Source organism: Balaenoptera physalus, assembly GCF_965194825.1.
Source record: "Balaenoptera physalus genome assembly, chromosome: 4".
Taxonomy (NCBI): Eukaryota; Metazoa; Chordata; class Mammalia; order Artiodactyla; family Balaenopteridae; genus Balaenoptera; species Balaenoptera physalus.
In genome coordinates this window covers 68,420,263-68,436,469 of record NC_138891.1, presented here as the reverse complement: position 1 = coordinate 68,436,469, position 16,207 = coordinate 68,420,263, and the positions used below count along the sequence as shown (strand labels likewise).

Below are 16,207 nucleotides of genomic sequence, written 5' to 3'. Positions count from 1 at the left end.
AAATATTTGGTTGAATTCGCCTGTGAAGCCATCTGGTCCTGGACTTTTGTTTGTTGGAAGATTTTTAATTACAGTTTCAATTTCATTACTTGTGATAGGTCTGTTTATATTTTCTAATTCTTCCTAGTTCAGTCTTGGAAAATTGTACCTTTCCAAGAATTTGTCCATTTCTTCATGATTGTCCATTTTATTGGTATATAGTTGTTTGTAGTAGTCTTATAATCCTTTGTATTTCTGAGGTGTCACTTTTGATTTCTCCTTTTTCATTTCTAATTTTATTGATTTGCATCTATTTTATTCTAGATTTTTAAAATATATAATTTGAAATGCATTTTAGTGCCTATAACTCTTTACTCCATCTGTAGTTTATTATTTAGTTTGATCTCAGGCTAAGGTCAAAGTGATGCTTTCTAAATAATCAACAGTTTTTTGAATATCATTAACTGAATTCACATACTATTCTCATTGATTGGTATTGCCTCATTCTTACTATATTAAGTTCCTTTATATTCTAAGATCTGTTTATGGGCTATTTAGTTTGTTCCACTGATTTTCTGTCCAATTTTCTCTCACTAATAGATTATTTTCATTACTGTGGCTTTATTATAGCAAATTTGCCCTCATTTCTTTTGATTTTCAAAATGTTATCTCTTTGGTCTTTTCAGTTTTTCAAGGGAACATCAGAATCATTTGGTCAAGTTCTAAGAGAAACTGATTGTTTTTTTGATTATTTAGATATTTTCTATCTCTTAGTGAAATTTTAGTTTTCTTCAAATAACTATAATACATAACTTACAAAAGTCATTGTTTTAAAGGTTTGCATGTTCAATCTGTAGATGTTATCTTTTATCTTTATATATTTAAATTGTTTACTAAAGGAATACAGGAAAACTAAACATTTTTTGTATTATCTATTATATAGCTACTTGATTGAACTCATTAAATCTAACAGTTTAGCAAATTGTTTTTTTTTCCTCAAGTAACGATAAATTTTGTCTCTTTTTTATAATTTTTTGTCATATCTTGATTTATTGATCAAAATTCCAGAACAGGGTTAAATAGCACTGTGGATAATGATTCTCTAATATTTTGTCATTAAATATGATTCTGAATCCAAAATTATGTTGAATGCAAGACACAGATCAGATACTTTAATGAAAAAAGAAAAAAAAAAAAAGGAAAGTCACCAATTTCCTATTGCCTATTGGCATTTCTAAAGGATTATCAGTTGTGAAGGACTGACCACAATTTGACCTGTAAACATACAGTTCTCACCAAATGAAATTGTCAAGCTGGGGGCTATTTAAGAATAAATATGGGTAACAGTCTGCAGTTTTTAAAAATCCCTGGATATTTTTGCTCCCCTAAAACTTTCTTGTTAATAATTATCAGCAAGAGATTAAATAAGAGGTTTACCTCTGATACAAGGGCTTCATGGTTAATTGAATCAGTAGTCTCAGCTGCTGGGATCACCAGCTTCTGGTACTCAGTTATTGAGCACTCCATGAAATCAGATAACATATGTGAGATGTCAGGAAGATGCCAAATTCACAATAGATACTCAGTAAATATTAACCACCCTCACTCTGTCCTTAAGAGGTAATACAATATTTACTTAAGAAACACAGGCCGGCTTTCTAGGAGTTGGCAAGAACCTAGTTGGCAGGTGACATTGTGAGTTAGTGGTAATTTCCAGCTCTCCACCTCCATCTTGGCTCCTGGAAATTTCTCCTTGCTTTCTTCACTCTCCTCTCCCTAGACTCGCTTAGCCCAAGTTCTGACACATTATCATTTTCTTTTCTTATATCCTCAGAGACATGTTTGGGCTTTTAAAGAATGGACTTTGTAAGGAAACTAAGAGAAAACCCAAACAAAACCCCAAATAATAATAACGTCATAATAGAACACAGGGTCTCCATTCTAAGAATCATAGAGTTTTAGTTAATTCTAGGAACATTCACTGCATATCACACCCTATGCAGGGCACTACAAAGATTAAGCCAAGACACCTATGGTCAAAAAGACCCTTGGTTTGAGCTATGGCTGCTGATCTGGGTGCACCACCATGAGAGCCTCTCAACATGGAAACATCTAGCAAGGAACATCCCCTTCAAGTGTGTCAACTGAAAAGAAGAGGTGGAGGATTTCCAGACTCCAGGGCTTGGCTGGGATAGCTCTTTAAACATGTATCCCTGTTCCTTCCAATCCTGACTTTACATTAGACCCCCTAACCCTGACTTTGCTCTCTGTTAAAGTAGGACACAAATGGATTACTTCTGGGTATTCTGGGTGAGAGTGGCTTTCCTATTCTTTTGCTAAATATGGTAATTATCCCTTTAAGGAAAAGGCTAACATTTATTATTTGTCTCTTATTGGGCATGGTACTGTAAATTTGGGTTTCAAATCATGGACGATATGGGGATTATCAGTCACTCTTCTGGAAATGTGTGGAAATGGAGGGAACTTGTTGCTAGGAATAGGAGAGCCACTTCAAATGAAAAGCCAAGGAATGGAGTATAGAGGGCTCAGGCAGCAATAAAGGCAAAGCAGGGAGCAGAAGCCTGGTCTTAGAACTGTATTCTGTGATAACAGGGAGGAGGGTGTATGCTCAGACCCAGAACAGAAGACCTCCTGTGTGCAAAACACATGTACCAGCATCCAGTGGGAAGACGGCTACATGAAATCCTGAGCAGGGAATGATTGGAAATTAGTAGTATGAGTCCATTACTCATTTAAGGGTCAGTAATATTAACAGCATCTACTTTATTTAGAGAGCTACTTAATTTTATCTTACTGAAAATACAACGAATATTTACAATATAGGTTATATTGTTTATAATCCTTATAATCTTATGTTTCATTATATGGACATAATTTCTCACAGTGAATTCTTCTATTTTAGACTTTTCAGGTACCCAGCCATTCTTCCTCTCATTAGTTATTTTACATAGGGGTGGAATTAGCTGGCTGTGATACCCTTTTCTGGTTGTCCTTATGGATAGAACACAGAGGTAAATTTATATCATCTGTACTTCATAATAAGGTATTATCTATTTGGGGTTTTCTCTCTCCAGAGCTAAATGGCAAGGAATTCACATGCCTCAGAGCCAAACTGCCTGGGTTGGAATTATGTTCTCTCTTATTTCCAACTCTATGAACTTGGGCAAGTTCCTTCTACTTTCAGTGCCTCAGTTTCCCCATATGTAAATGAGAATGGCAATAGTACCTACTTTATAAGAGTGTTATGTGGATTAAATGAGTTAATATTTGTAAATCATCTAAAACAGTGCTTGGCTTGTAGAAAGCCTAATGTTTTAAATAAAATTTAGAGATTTTTTCCCACCTGCCTAAACTTTTAATTTTATAGCTTTATACACCCAGTAAATTTTCACAGAGCTCCTAATAAGGACCATGCATTTCACTGATTGAAAAACCAGACTGCAATATTAGAACAAGTAGTATCTGTATGATACGTTCAGTTTACAAACCTCTCCTCATTTCAGTTTAATTGTTATAATAATACTATGAGGAAGGCATTATAAGAATTCTCAAGAATCTCATTTTTAAGTAAATAGGCTAACAGAAAGGAAGTCAATGGATGGATGGATGGATGGATGTATGGGCTGGCTGATGAATAGCCAGGTAGATAGGCCTCTGACAGTATGAATATTACAAATTTGTACAATTTAAGCTTTAAGTATGGACTTTATTTTTAAAAACTATTTGAGAAAGGGTTTACATAATCTAGGAATAAAATATTTGCACAGAAGAAGAAGCTACTTTTTAAAAAAAGGAAATTATAAATGAAAAAAAATGTGTTTGTTTTGGATTTATGCATTATAGCAGTGTTGAAAATCCCAAAAAATCAAAAAAGGAAGACTTTAAGAACAAAGTGAACCAGGCCAATTGAATTTCACTTTCCAGGCTCAAGCAATGCTAAAAAACAAGCAGAGGCAGAGGCAAATTATTATTACTTTAATGAGCTACAATGATGCATAAGAAAGGGAACCACTTTTGTACTTTCTGATGTGTTTACTTCTCCACCAGATTAAAACATTTACATAAATGGTGTGAGATCTCTAAAATTGCCCAAATGTTTTTTGTTGTTATATTAATTTTTCAATCCAAATTTTTGATTATTTGGAAACTTTTCATGTTGGGTGTTCTGTAAGCATGGGTTTCCAGAAGTCTGTAGTTAGGCATTATTTAGACTAAACATCTGGAAGACTAGCATAGTATAAGTCAAAGATAGTTAGTTAGGGCCTTGGGGATGGAGTTTTCCCAGGTGACTTTGGGAAAATCATTTCTGTTTTATGGGTCTCAGTTTCTTCTTTTATAAAATTGTGGGATTTGGACTAAAGTATGCCTAAAAGCTCCTTGCAACTCTAGAACCAGCCAGTTTTCACTCCGGCATTTTAACTAGGATTTTGTAGACATTGCTTTCTTTTGTTTTACATTTTTGACTGAGTTCACTCCTCCTTGGAAAAATGACTCCTCAGGAAGCCTTTCTGAAAGGCCAGTTAGTCTTCAGGCACTTCAGCGGGCTTAAAATAATCAACATGTGTCTGTGGCAGCTGCCCAGCCAGACCACGCACAGGAAAAATCACCCCACCCCTGGATGGGCTTTACACTAGAGACCCACACTTAACTGTGACCCTATTTAACTTTGCTGTGTAGCTGGGATGATCAGACATAGGAGGCTTTCATGAAAGAGGAAAGCTTTGACTTTTAAGATGAGACCTGGAGGTCAGGTCTGTTCAACCATAAAAAAGATGCTTATGAGGGAAAGTCCTTGAAGGACTCATCATGGCTTCTTTGAAGTTACTGCCGATACTATACTTGGGGATCCAGTAAGCTGCTTAAATAAAAAAAGGAGGGATAAGATGGTTGGATTAAGATGGAAAAGAAGAGGGAAACTTGGCTCTTAGGAATGTTCTCCCAGTGTTCCCCAAAAGGAATATTTTGGGGATTGATTTTACTTTTAATTGATTTTACTTTCTCCCAAATCTCTTTGACTTTTACATTATCCGATGACCCACTTGCGTGCTGACTTCATCTGGTGCGGTGAAGACATGTGATACAGGTTTCTTGAATCACTACCTTTGTTTGCACCAGAAACCTGATGTTGAAGTCTTAGCCTTTCTGGAGGTGGTGGTCACCACAGTTAATGGAAGAAACTTTGAACTAATGTCATAGCTTCCTACTTTATTACAGAAGTAGACCAACTGTGAACCTTTCTAATCAAAGTCCTCAGGCTTGTGCCACCTCTTGCTGCCAGCAATCATGACTACTGGCAGAATTGTGTCCACTGGGCAAGGCATGTTAAATTTCATTCTCATCATTATCGTTAACATTCACTAAATGCCTATCTGTCCTAAATACTCAAGATAACAAGAAAATATGGCAAGTTCTTGTCATCACGATGGAGAGGAGACATACTTAAATAGAAATAATTGCAGCAACCTCAGTTGTGGGTTTGCTGGTGTATGTCTTTGTGTATGTGAGTCTTAAGTAGTGTCACATAGATTTTTCTATTTGTTCCTTACAGCAACCCCTCGAGGTAGACCATGCAGGAATCATCACTGCTATTTCATTAATGAGTTTATTGAAACTAGGAGGGCAGTGTGGTGCCTTGTTTGAGGTTCTCCAAATGGAAGACAGACCCAGCTCATCTGTCTTCTTACAAAGTGTCAAATTAACAATACAATTGACCGTAGAACTTTGAACTGCATGGGTCCACTTATACGCACATTGTTTTTAATAGTTGAATCCCAGGATGCTGAACCACAGGTATGGGGAAACTGCATGGAGGGCTGACTATAAAGTTATATGGGATTTTTGACTGCGTGGAGGATGGGTCCCCAACCCCTGCGTTGTTCAAGGGTCAACTGAATTGGGAATGATTGTAAGCATCTTGCAATTTATGGATGTAAGGATAGAGGGACATTCTCATGTAAGACTAAATCGTTAAATCATTGAACCAAAACCGCTGAGTATTTTGACCATTTCTCAGTTCTGGAAACTAAGCTTAACCTCTCCAGCCGTTCTGAATATGAAATTGTCACATTATACTTCTGGATTAGAAAGAAATACCTTGTATTTTGGCATAAAAATAGGTGTCTATTCTAGGGAAAAACGTGGTTAAAGTAATACCAGTGTCATTAACCTCCATTGCCTGAGAGGAGTCTATGTTCACAGACTCTGGGAGGGCCAGTTCCCCGTGGGGATTTTTCTTTTCTGTTTGTCTGACTAAACTTTCCTTAAATGCCAGGTCAAAGAAGTGACCGTATTGAATCTCCCCAGTTACTGAATGAATGGCAATTCTCTTGACTTTTTGAAGGGAGGTCTTGGTCAAGCTAAGTCTAAATTTCCTTGTGTGTTCTAAGTCTCCTGTGTGTATTTTGGATAGGGACAAGTGGTATAGAATCCAGTGGTTTCTTCCTACATTAGTCACAGTGGCATTAAGGTTTCTGCATCTATTTCCATAGTAATCTGGCCCATTACCACACAAGGAGCTTACAGACATCTGTATTAGAGGGAAAGACAGAAATATTTAGTCTGTCCTAGAATAGTGAACAGTTTAAAGAGAGGAGTGTAACAATCCAAGTGATAACATGTGGAAATATATCCACAACCATTTATAATTCATTTTCTCCTTATGCCTATAGTGTGAAGGTAAACTACCAGTGTGAGTAGTAGAGTTAGAAATACCTGAAATATTTAACATTTAAGCCTTGTTTTTCTCATCTGTAAAAATGAGATTATTACCACTCACCTTATAGTGATGTTAAGAAGACTTAATGTGATAATATATTTAAAGTGTTTAGCACAGCAGTACAATGCATGGTAGCTATTACTATCATTATTATTATTATTACCATTATCATTATTATTTTGCAGAAATGTGCATCTGTGTACAAGTGAGATTGAACTGGTGAGAAAATGTGAATAATTAGTTTAGCAAAACTAACCACAATGGCTAAGAAAGTAATTTAAAGTAGATGTCCTCTTATTAGAAACTATTTTTGCTGAGTAAAATAACACTTCTTTATAAAGTTTCATATAATTCTTGAGCAGCTGCATGTAAAAGCTTTCATAATAAAAGGATAAATTCATAAAAGGCTGTGGAATTGACCACTGTGTCTTCACTCACCTGATAACTCATGGGAAAGATAAGCTAAACGCCTTCATTTTTCACTGACTTGTTCGAATCGGTTATACTTAGGTTAATATGTATGTGTACATACGGGGGAATATGTGTCTATGTCATTAGAGAGTTTTCTGTGGCATTAAAGCACTTTCTGCCCACTTGGGACCAGTTTTCACCATTCCAGTGTCCCGAATAATTTGGCTTTAATCACAAAGACAAGATCATTCAAGTGAAAGAGAGAAACCTTTCAGGAGATAGACTGTGGAGAGTTATAATGTTCATCTGTTTGCTTGTGAATCCACAAACAAAGCTTGCCTCCTGTTCCAAGGCTAGCAGCGGCTGTAGCATCAACAGCACTCAACAACTCATACCACATGTATAATGCATTGTGGCTTAGGGGTGTAGCTCCATGGCAAACACATAACTGTGTACTGCTGGCAGTAAATGTGCTAAGGAGAAAGCCAGAGGAGAATTTCTTTTTAAATCCATTTCCCATTAACCAAGCTGTCTCTGGGATTTGTTTTGGTTATTGTCAGGAGCCAGATATATTTACCATGCTGTTACTGGCTCCATAGAATCAACAAACCTTTTGCATCCCATGTGTGTGCTATTTAGCCTCTGGAAATAATACCTCCTTTTGAAATATTTTTTGGGATGATTCCCAAACTTTGGTAACTGGAGAACCAACAGTAAAATAGCTTTTTTTTTTTTTTTTTTTTCTTTCCTGAGAGAGCAGCTGAGGTGGCTTAAATGTATACTTGTAAGTAGAATTTCACTGCACTGCTCAAGCCATGGGTGCCTGATTTATGAAGGAAAAATAAATGACATTGCCGTATGATATACTGCTTCCTTGAACAAAATTCTTTAGGATACAGAAGACTACTTCTGACTGACAGGACAGCTGGAAAGGGACTAAAGAACAAATTCAAGGGAACACACAGAGAGAGGATGGGGCAGGTCCCATGATAGAGTGTGCTGCCACCGATCTGGCTTCAGATCTAAGATATCGGTAGCCACTGATAAAAATATTCTTAAAGGAACCAGATTTTTTACTGAAAGAACTCACTGATTTTGTACACACATTTGAAGGGCCACCTTAGACCTATTTGGAATGTCTGTGGCTAGTGGATTGGGTTGGTAGAAATTTTAAGAGAGATTCTAGTCAGCATAAGAAAGGACACTGGAATGGCCAGAGCTGTCCAAAGCTGGAATGGGCTGCTTTGGAAGACTGAATTTCCTTTCACTGGGGGTATTCAAGAAGAAGTCACATGATCATTGACAGAAATTTGTAGAGGATTTAAGCACCAGAAGAGAGGGTGGAGGTTTGGCCAAGTGACTCTTATGGTCTTTTCCATCGCAGAGATTCAATGGAAAAAGGAGTGGGAATATAGTAAATTAATGTTAGATTTGTAACTTATGAACTTGTCATTCTTTCCACAAATCATATTCCAGATGAATAAGTAAGATACATTGAATAAAAATTAAGCATGACTGTTATTCCCATTAAACACACCAGGCAACTAAACTAAGACAGATTAGGATTTACCACACACTGAAATCAGCAGAACAGGAAATCCTACCAGTGAACTCTGTTGTGGATTTCTTTCCCTTCGGATAAATGAGCCAGAAATAGAGTGACTGATGATTGACTAAGAGGATTGAAAGAGAGAACAACAAACTAAAGAGCAAATGTATTTACTAGAGACCTACCAGCATGCCTGAATTCCAAGGGAAAACACTCATTCAAAAAGCAGAATGCAAATTCCCCTCCTTGCTCCCTCCCACCACACACATACACACAAACTTCTCTATCCAGATTTTTCTAACAACTGCTTACTTCCAGTGGACCATTCATCTCCGGTTCTTTCTTTCGGGCAGAATTTAAGGCCAGGCAAGAACATAGCCATTATGATTTGTCCGAAGTGGTTCTCCAAAGGTACTGGCTGAACCCTGGCTCATTCCGGGAATACCCAAAAGGCTAAAGTAGTGAGGGCCGCAATCTACCCTCTGTATAGTGGGCCCAGTGAGTGCAATGATGCTGAACTAAACCTGATCCTAAAGATGCCAGTTTAGGAAAGATCAGAAATGTGGGACCCATTCTCAAGTAGATCTTTCTTCTTGAGGAATAGGTCTAGGCTGGTCAAAAGGGGATGAGTAAGACAGACAAGGAGAGTTCATCGCGAATTCCTACCTAGATAAGTGCTATTTCTACTGTGGAATACAGTCTCTTACTGGCATGAAAGGAAGGTCCTGGGATGGGAATGAATTATTCTTCAGTGAGTGAAGGGAGGGTGAGCCAAAGGGTTTCTGGGTAAGGCTTGTTATATACTGAAACACTCTTAAAAGTTTTTCACAATTAAGTTTCTAAAAGGGATTAAGTTGATTATACTATTTCTGCCTTTCATTCTTGAAATTTATATAATCTAAATATATAAACACAGCAAGCTAGAAGTCATCTTAAAAATCACCTGGCCCAACCCCTTCATTTTACAGAAGTGGCAGATTCAGAAATATTGATTGGCTTACTTAAGGTTACTCAGCAAGTTGCCAGAACTAGAATCCATGTCTCCTGTGTCCTGGTCCCATACTTTCTTCATTACTTGAGTGTCTCCTTCCTCACAAGTCTAGTAAAGAATTTTCTGCAGTTCTGAAGACATCAGCTTGAAAGCATGTTGCTGGCTATTGGGAAGAGTGATATAGATCAGAACGATAGGTAAAGAAGGCTCTCATGCTAAGACCAAGGCATTGGAGAAGTCACAAGACCGCCATGAATGGCATAGAAAACAGTGAGCCCCTTGTTTTGACTTAAGCCACAGAGGATGTTGTGGGCTTAGGGTTGGTGTCTACATTCATTCATTCGAGTACATTCACAATGAAAATCTCTCCTCCAGCCTAATTTCTCACTCTCCCCCATCATCAACCTCACCTGCAGCCAATTAGAACTTCTTTGTCAATACATAGCATGCTTTTTTCAGTTATAGTTACTTCTCCTAGAATACATTTTTCTATCCATTTTCTGCTGTCAAACCCTATCCATCTGTCAAGGTTGATCCCAAGTATCCCTTCCTTTATGTAGTTTTACCTCTCTTTCCCCAGTGATATGCTTTCTCACATAACCGTACCTCTTGGTCCCCTGTCTACTTTTCTCTCAGAAAGAATAAAAATTATTTGGATACAACTGCAGAATGGAATTTCAATGAAAAGAAAATTCAAAAAATTCTCCAATTTCATGTAGACCTGAAATAAGTATTTATTCATTCACACATTCATTCTTTTAGTTTAACAAACCTTTGCCGAGCACCCACTCCTCATAGCCAAATCACGTCTTTTCCTCAAAGACCAGCACGTATTATATTCTTCACATTATCTCTTCCTATTTCCTCACCTATAAGTAATAAGTGCTCTTCATAAATCAGCTATCTATTGTCTATATTTTGCCACCAAAAATTTTTTTCTCCCTAGTAGACAGTAAATTCCCAAAGAAGTATTTTTCTTGAGGACAAATACAAAGAAAAAGATAAATAATTTTTCCTATTTTTTAAAAATGGGATCAAATCAGATTTACTGCTATCTTACCCACACCAAATTCTTGGTCTCAGTGCAATATTTCATATGCAAAAATGATGAAGTGATGATTTAATTGACTCAATTTTCTTTTCTCATAGAGGATTTTGAAGCCATCAGCATTTGGCAGCCAGGACCATTCCATTTACCCTCCAGTTCTGGAAAATATATTTGAAAACCCAGCAGCATGCAAAGCCAGGGTTGTTAAAATCATCGTTTCCCTAAAGGATGTCAGAAGTCCTAAGGGAAAATATTTACAAGGAAAATCTGTTTTCTCTTTGGAATTTACAGGTTTTATTTGTATATTTTTCTCTTCTTACATGTTTCACCCTTGCCCCATCCCATGTGGCAAGAAGACAGACCTGCTTGTCTTTCCACCAATGAATCTGTCATCAGGTAGCTGGCTGAAGTCTATGCCTATTTAAGTAAATGTCTTTCAGTTAGTCAGTTTGCTAACAGATCCTCATCATTATCATTAGTTTATTTTTATCTTTAAAAATTGCTCAAGAATGACTTACTAGTTCCAGTTTAACCAAACTCCTTTCAGAAAACAGCTATCAGGAGAGTGCTATAGTTTTTAATCATTTTCTATAATTTGAAAAACTTGGGGTTAGAATAAATGCCACCAGTTTTGAGTTAAATATTCTGCATACCCACATCACTCTCTTTTGCACTTAGTTCACCACTTGATTATTGTTTATCTACTTTTTGTCGCTCTCACAATGCTATCATCTCTTACTATGGTGATATTGATATATTGCAATGGACACACACATGCCCTGTGTGCCTATCACGTATAATTGGTGGCTAGCCTACACTGACACATTAAGCAAAACTCTGCAGTGTTTGATGAGTGGACAGCTACATGAACAGCCTTTCATCCAGTTACTGAAAACCCAAGATGTGCCAAGGAGGGTTAATCACCAGCAATGTAATAGCCAATCAGAGCCACATAGAGACAGAGCTCTTTGTGAGTTGAGTATACCTTCAAATTAAAAGAGAGAATATTGTTCTATTTTTTCTACAAATGCATCAATGTTTTTAACTTGCAAAATCTCATAACCTTCTGTATACTGGTAAACAACAACATCTTCATAACTCTGCCCCAAGAGAACCAATGGAGAACTCAGGCACGTCAGTGGATGATTGTAATGCCTTGAGGGAGGCACTATGAGGGAATGATGTCTAAGCAAACAACTAAAGATGAGTAAGAAATAATTAGGCAAAGATTTGGAAGGATAATTTTTCGAAAAAAAGAAAATAGAAATTCAGAGAGGAGAGAGCAAATGGAACTGAGACAAAATCCAACAGGACCATAGCTGAGAAAGCAACAGAGAATAGTGAGAAGAAAGTCTGGGCCGGTAAACCAGGACCAGTTAGGCAGGAGCTTGTGAGTCACTTAAGGAATATGAATTTACCCTCAGACCAGGGGGGAGCCTTTGAAAGTTTCAATCAGGGAGGGATAAGATCAGACTTGCATTTTAGAAAGATTATTCTGGCTTCAGTGTGTTAAATAGATTAAGGGGAACAGGAGTTCACAAGAAAGTTCCCCACAGCTGTTTGCCTTTGTGCATTTAAATATGATGCCCTTCATGCACACAGGAGTGCTCATGCACACACACACACACACACACACACAACTTCTCAGAATTTCACTTGTCTTACTTAAATTCTAGAAATCAAATTCACTCATGGTATTAAAAGAGCTTCTTCCAAGATTAAGTCCTTCCTTGACTAGTATATTTCTTTTTTCAGGAAATCATAATAAACCTTGACTTTTGCTTACTTTCCCATTTATCTTCCATTTCTGTTTCTTCATAACACAGCTATACCATATATTTGTTTTTGAAAATTAGAAAACAAGATGAAAAATAGAGATTAATTATTAAGTCCTAAGTTAAGTTCCCTGACTCCACTTGAACACAGCTGCTATTAACATTTGGTGTATAAAATTTTTTAATGAATTTATATTACATGAATGGGTTCATACTATTCATAGTTTAGTCCAGTCTACTTTTTTCTTTCAAATGTATCATGAGCATCTTTGCATGGCTCATTAGTCTCAGTGGGCGTATAATACTCTACCAAATAATTATGCGGTGATTTAGTCCATACCTATTGTTAAAAACTTCACTTTTAATTTGATCAGATCAGAGTTAGTATGGAGTCTTAGAAACTCTGCTTTACAAAACTGCGATGACATTTCCCAGGCAGACTTCTCTGTCTGGTTCTCTGGTATTATGAGTTTTCAGCATTTTTCAGGAACTTTACTAGCTAATTAAAATAATACCAGGAAAGTATCTTCCCTTTGGGAGTTTTCTGCATTAGGAAAACTTTTTGGTTACGATAAAGTGAAAGGGGATGCTTAGAGGAAGAGTTTTGATCAAACTCCTTTTCAGAACGGGAAGTTTAAGTACCATAAATAAAAACAGCTGTACCATTCCAGAATGCCTAGAAGAGAAGATTCATTTGTCTTGAATTTTTTTGGTCTTATCCTGAGAAATTATAAGGGAAACCAGGTATTTTAATTTTCATTTGGAACTCTATTTTTTTCTTAACCCTGTTTCCCACCCTGTTTTAATGTCAAAACTGGCCTACCAAGGTAATTTCATGATACTCTGATGGAAAGAACACTGAGTTAAAAGTTACAATGCCCTAATTTAGTTGTTAGCATTGTCATTGATCAGCTTATCACTTGGGAGAATACAGCAGTGAGATGAAGGGCCCGAGTTCTGGTGTAAGACATCGTTGGGTTTAAAGTCCGATTCAGTTACTTATGGTTTTTAGTTTTCTCAATTGTAAATGAAGTTATTGATTCCTACCTCTCTGTTATTTTCATTTTTCAAATGTTGTATATTACTTTGCTAAGGTTTCCATAAGAGAATACCACAGACTGGGGGGCTTAAACAGCAGGCATTCATTTTCTCACACTTCTGGAGACTAGGAGTTCAAGATCAAGGTGTCTGCAGGAATGGTTTCTTCTGAGGCCTCTCTCCTTGGCTTGCAGGTGGTCACCTTCTCCCTGTGTCTTCACATGGCCTTTCCTCTATGCACTAGTGTCAGTGATGTCTCTCTCTGTGTCCTCATCTTTTTTTTGTATAAAAACACCAGTCAGATTGGATTAGGGCCAGATAGGCCTAATCCTAAAGGCCTCATTTTAATTTAATTACCTCTTTAAAGGCCCTATCTCCAAATACAGTCACATCCTTAGGTCCTGGGGTAAGAGTTCACCTAAATTCACCTATGAGACTTAGGGGATACAATTTAACTCATAAACATGTGGTCATACATATAAGACATTTAGTTCATGTCTCTGGCCTCAATAATAGTAGCAACTGTTATTATTTAGCTTCTCTGAGCTCCATTTTTGTCACTGTGAAATTGGGACATTAATATCTGCCCAGCCTACATATGATAATGACTTGAGATTAGTTATGTTAAATTTCTTCGTAAAATAAGTGGTAGGAGACTGTTGTTTATCTTAAGTACTCACACGAATACTTACTTTCTTCCCTTTAAGAATATGAACATTTGCTCTGAGCTTCTTTTTCACTAGAGCTTGGAGTAGGAAGAGTAGGATTTAGGCTCCCATTCATCTCCCTTTTACTCTTATAGGTTTCAACATCTTCACTTCCTGAACAGGAAAGCACAAGGTTAATAATTGCAATTCATACAGCCTTTCCTATAAGACTTCCGTGTGCTCACATGGGGCATGAGGCAAAGATTAATAAAAGTGTAACAGAATCTCTCTGCCTCACTGTCTCTGAGGAGAAGCAAGTGAGAATTCCTTTAGTGCCTCATGGGAGTGTTTTCAAATGAAAAGAATGAACCCTGCTTATATTATTTTGTAGCAGGACCACATGTTCTGGGTAAAGAGAGCAGAGATGGCAACTCCCAGGTGGAAGGCTATGTTCATTTTAATAACTTGGCTGGGATTTCTTTCTGATTGAAAATTGGACTTGCAGTGGAGTCTTTAAAAGGCTTTCGATCTTTGAAAGCCTTAAAGAGGCTTTAGACTAACAGAAAGTGGGTCTTCCAGTATTGGGAAATGTGGCAATTTAGCACTCTGTTGGCATGCCTGACCAGCTGTAACTTTCAGAGTGTGATTATGTGGCTTGGTTCCATAATGCTAGGGATGAAAGTCCAGGTTGAGACCTGACTGGATGGAGTAGGGTATACTGGCCCCTGGAGCTCAGTGAGATTGATCTAAGCTGCCTCACTACAGACTGACCTAGTATAACCTAGTAACCTAGACTTACTCCTTTCCAATGAGACTGAGATGTTTCTGGAAGTGAGTTTCAAAAGATTCAGGTCACTCCATTTGCTCTGAAAGTTTCAAGTGTTCCCCCAAACGTGATACAATATGTGCTTAGCTTCAAACCCATACCACTTTGTCCCCAGCCTACTTTTTAAGTGTTCTTACATACTTTAAGCCACTCTCAACACTAGTACTTCCAACAAACTAATCCTTACATATGGATAACACTTTTTATTGGTGTCTTACCAATTGTGAGATGCCCTTCCTGGTGACTCTGTCTGTTGAAACTCCATCCATCTTTCAGGTTCCATTACAAATGCCATATTCATAATAAGATCTCCATGAAGACTTTCTAGACCCAAATCCACCTATTTAGAAGTGCTTTTCCCTACTTTGAATCCTTACAGTATTTGTTTTTACTTCTCTTCTCTTAATCATACTCAACCCTGAATTATAGGTATTTGTCTGATTTCCCACCCCGTCCCACAGATTACTAATAAAAAGCAGGAATTAACTCACATTCCTCCCTATCATCCCCACCCACCCAATACCCAGCATAAGATCCTCATTAAATGTTGGTCAGGTTGAACTGAAAGACAAAGTAGAGTGGCCTGAACCTCAGTTTCCCTAGAAATACAAACCTTATATTATCTTATGCAGACAAAGTGGGAGGATTGAACTCTGTATGTGGAAGATCATAATGACAAACTTTTCTTAGTATAAGCCAAACATGCAGCTGCTAATCTCTGCCACAACATAACATTTTAAGGGGAAGGAAGCCAATGTAAACCCACAGTATGTGCAAAGTTAAAATCAGAAACCCTGAGTTTGTTTTTAACCACTAAATATAATTTTATCGTCTATTGATATGATTTTTCTAGGCTGTGGTTCAATTCAAACCAGTCTCTTCATTTGAGCCCAATCCTGTAGTTCTCTTCTGTACTCATTAGCAGCCACTTTTTAACTTTAATTTTGCTTACTCTGGGTGGCATGGAGAAAAGTATTCTTTTATGTCTTTTGGAGGGATATATTTTGGGTGTAACTTTTTTATATTTACTTATCCAAAATGGTACATTCTTTATTTTCATGCTAAATAAAAAGGATTGGCCACTTAGTCTTAGATGCAATGAAGTAGTGAAACACCATTAACTTTGGAATTAGAAGACCAGGTTGTGGGATCTAGCATTTCTATCAGGATTTATGTGACCCTGAGAACAATTTTTCACTTTATATTT

The 16,207-nt window shown here is 37.2% G+C and overlaps 1 protein-coding gene across 1 annotated transcript in view; it reads left to right on the top strand.

The window, feature by feature from the left end:
• The window catches only part of P3H2 (prolyl 3-hydroxylase 2), a 154,476-nt gene that overhangs the window by 82,100 nt on the left and 56,169 nt on the right, over positions 1-16,207 (top strand). The window lies entirely within an intron of this gene.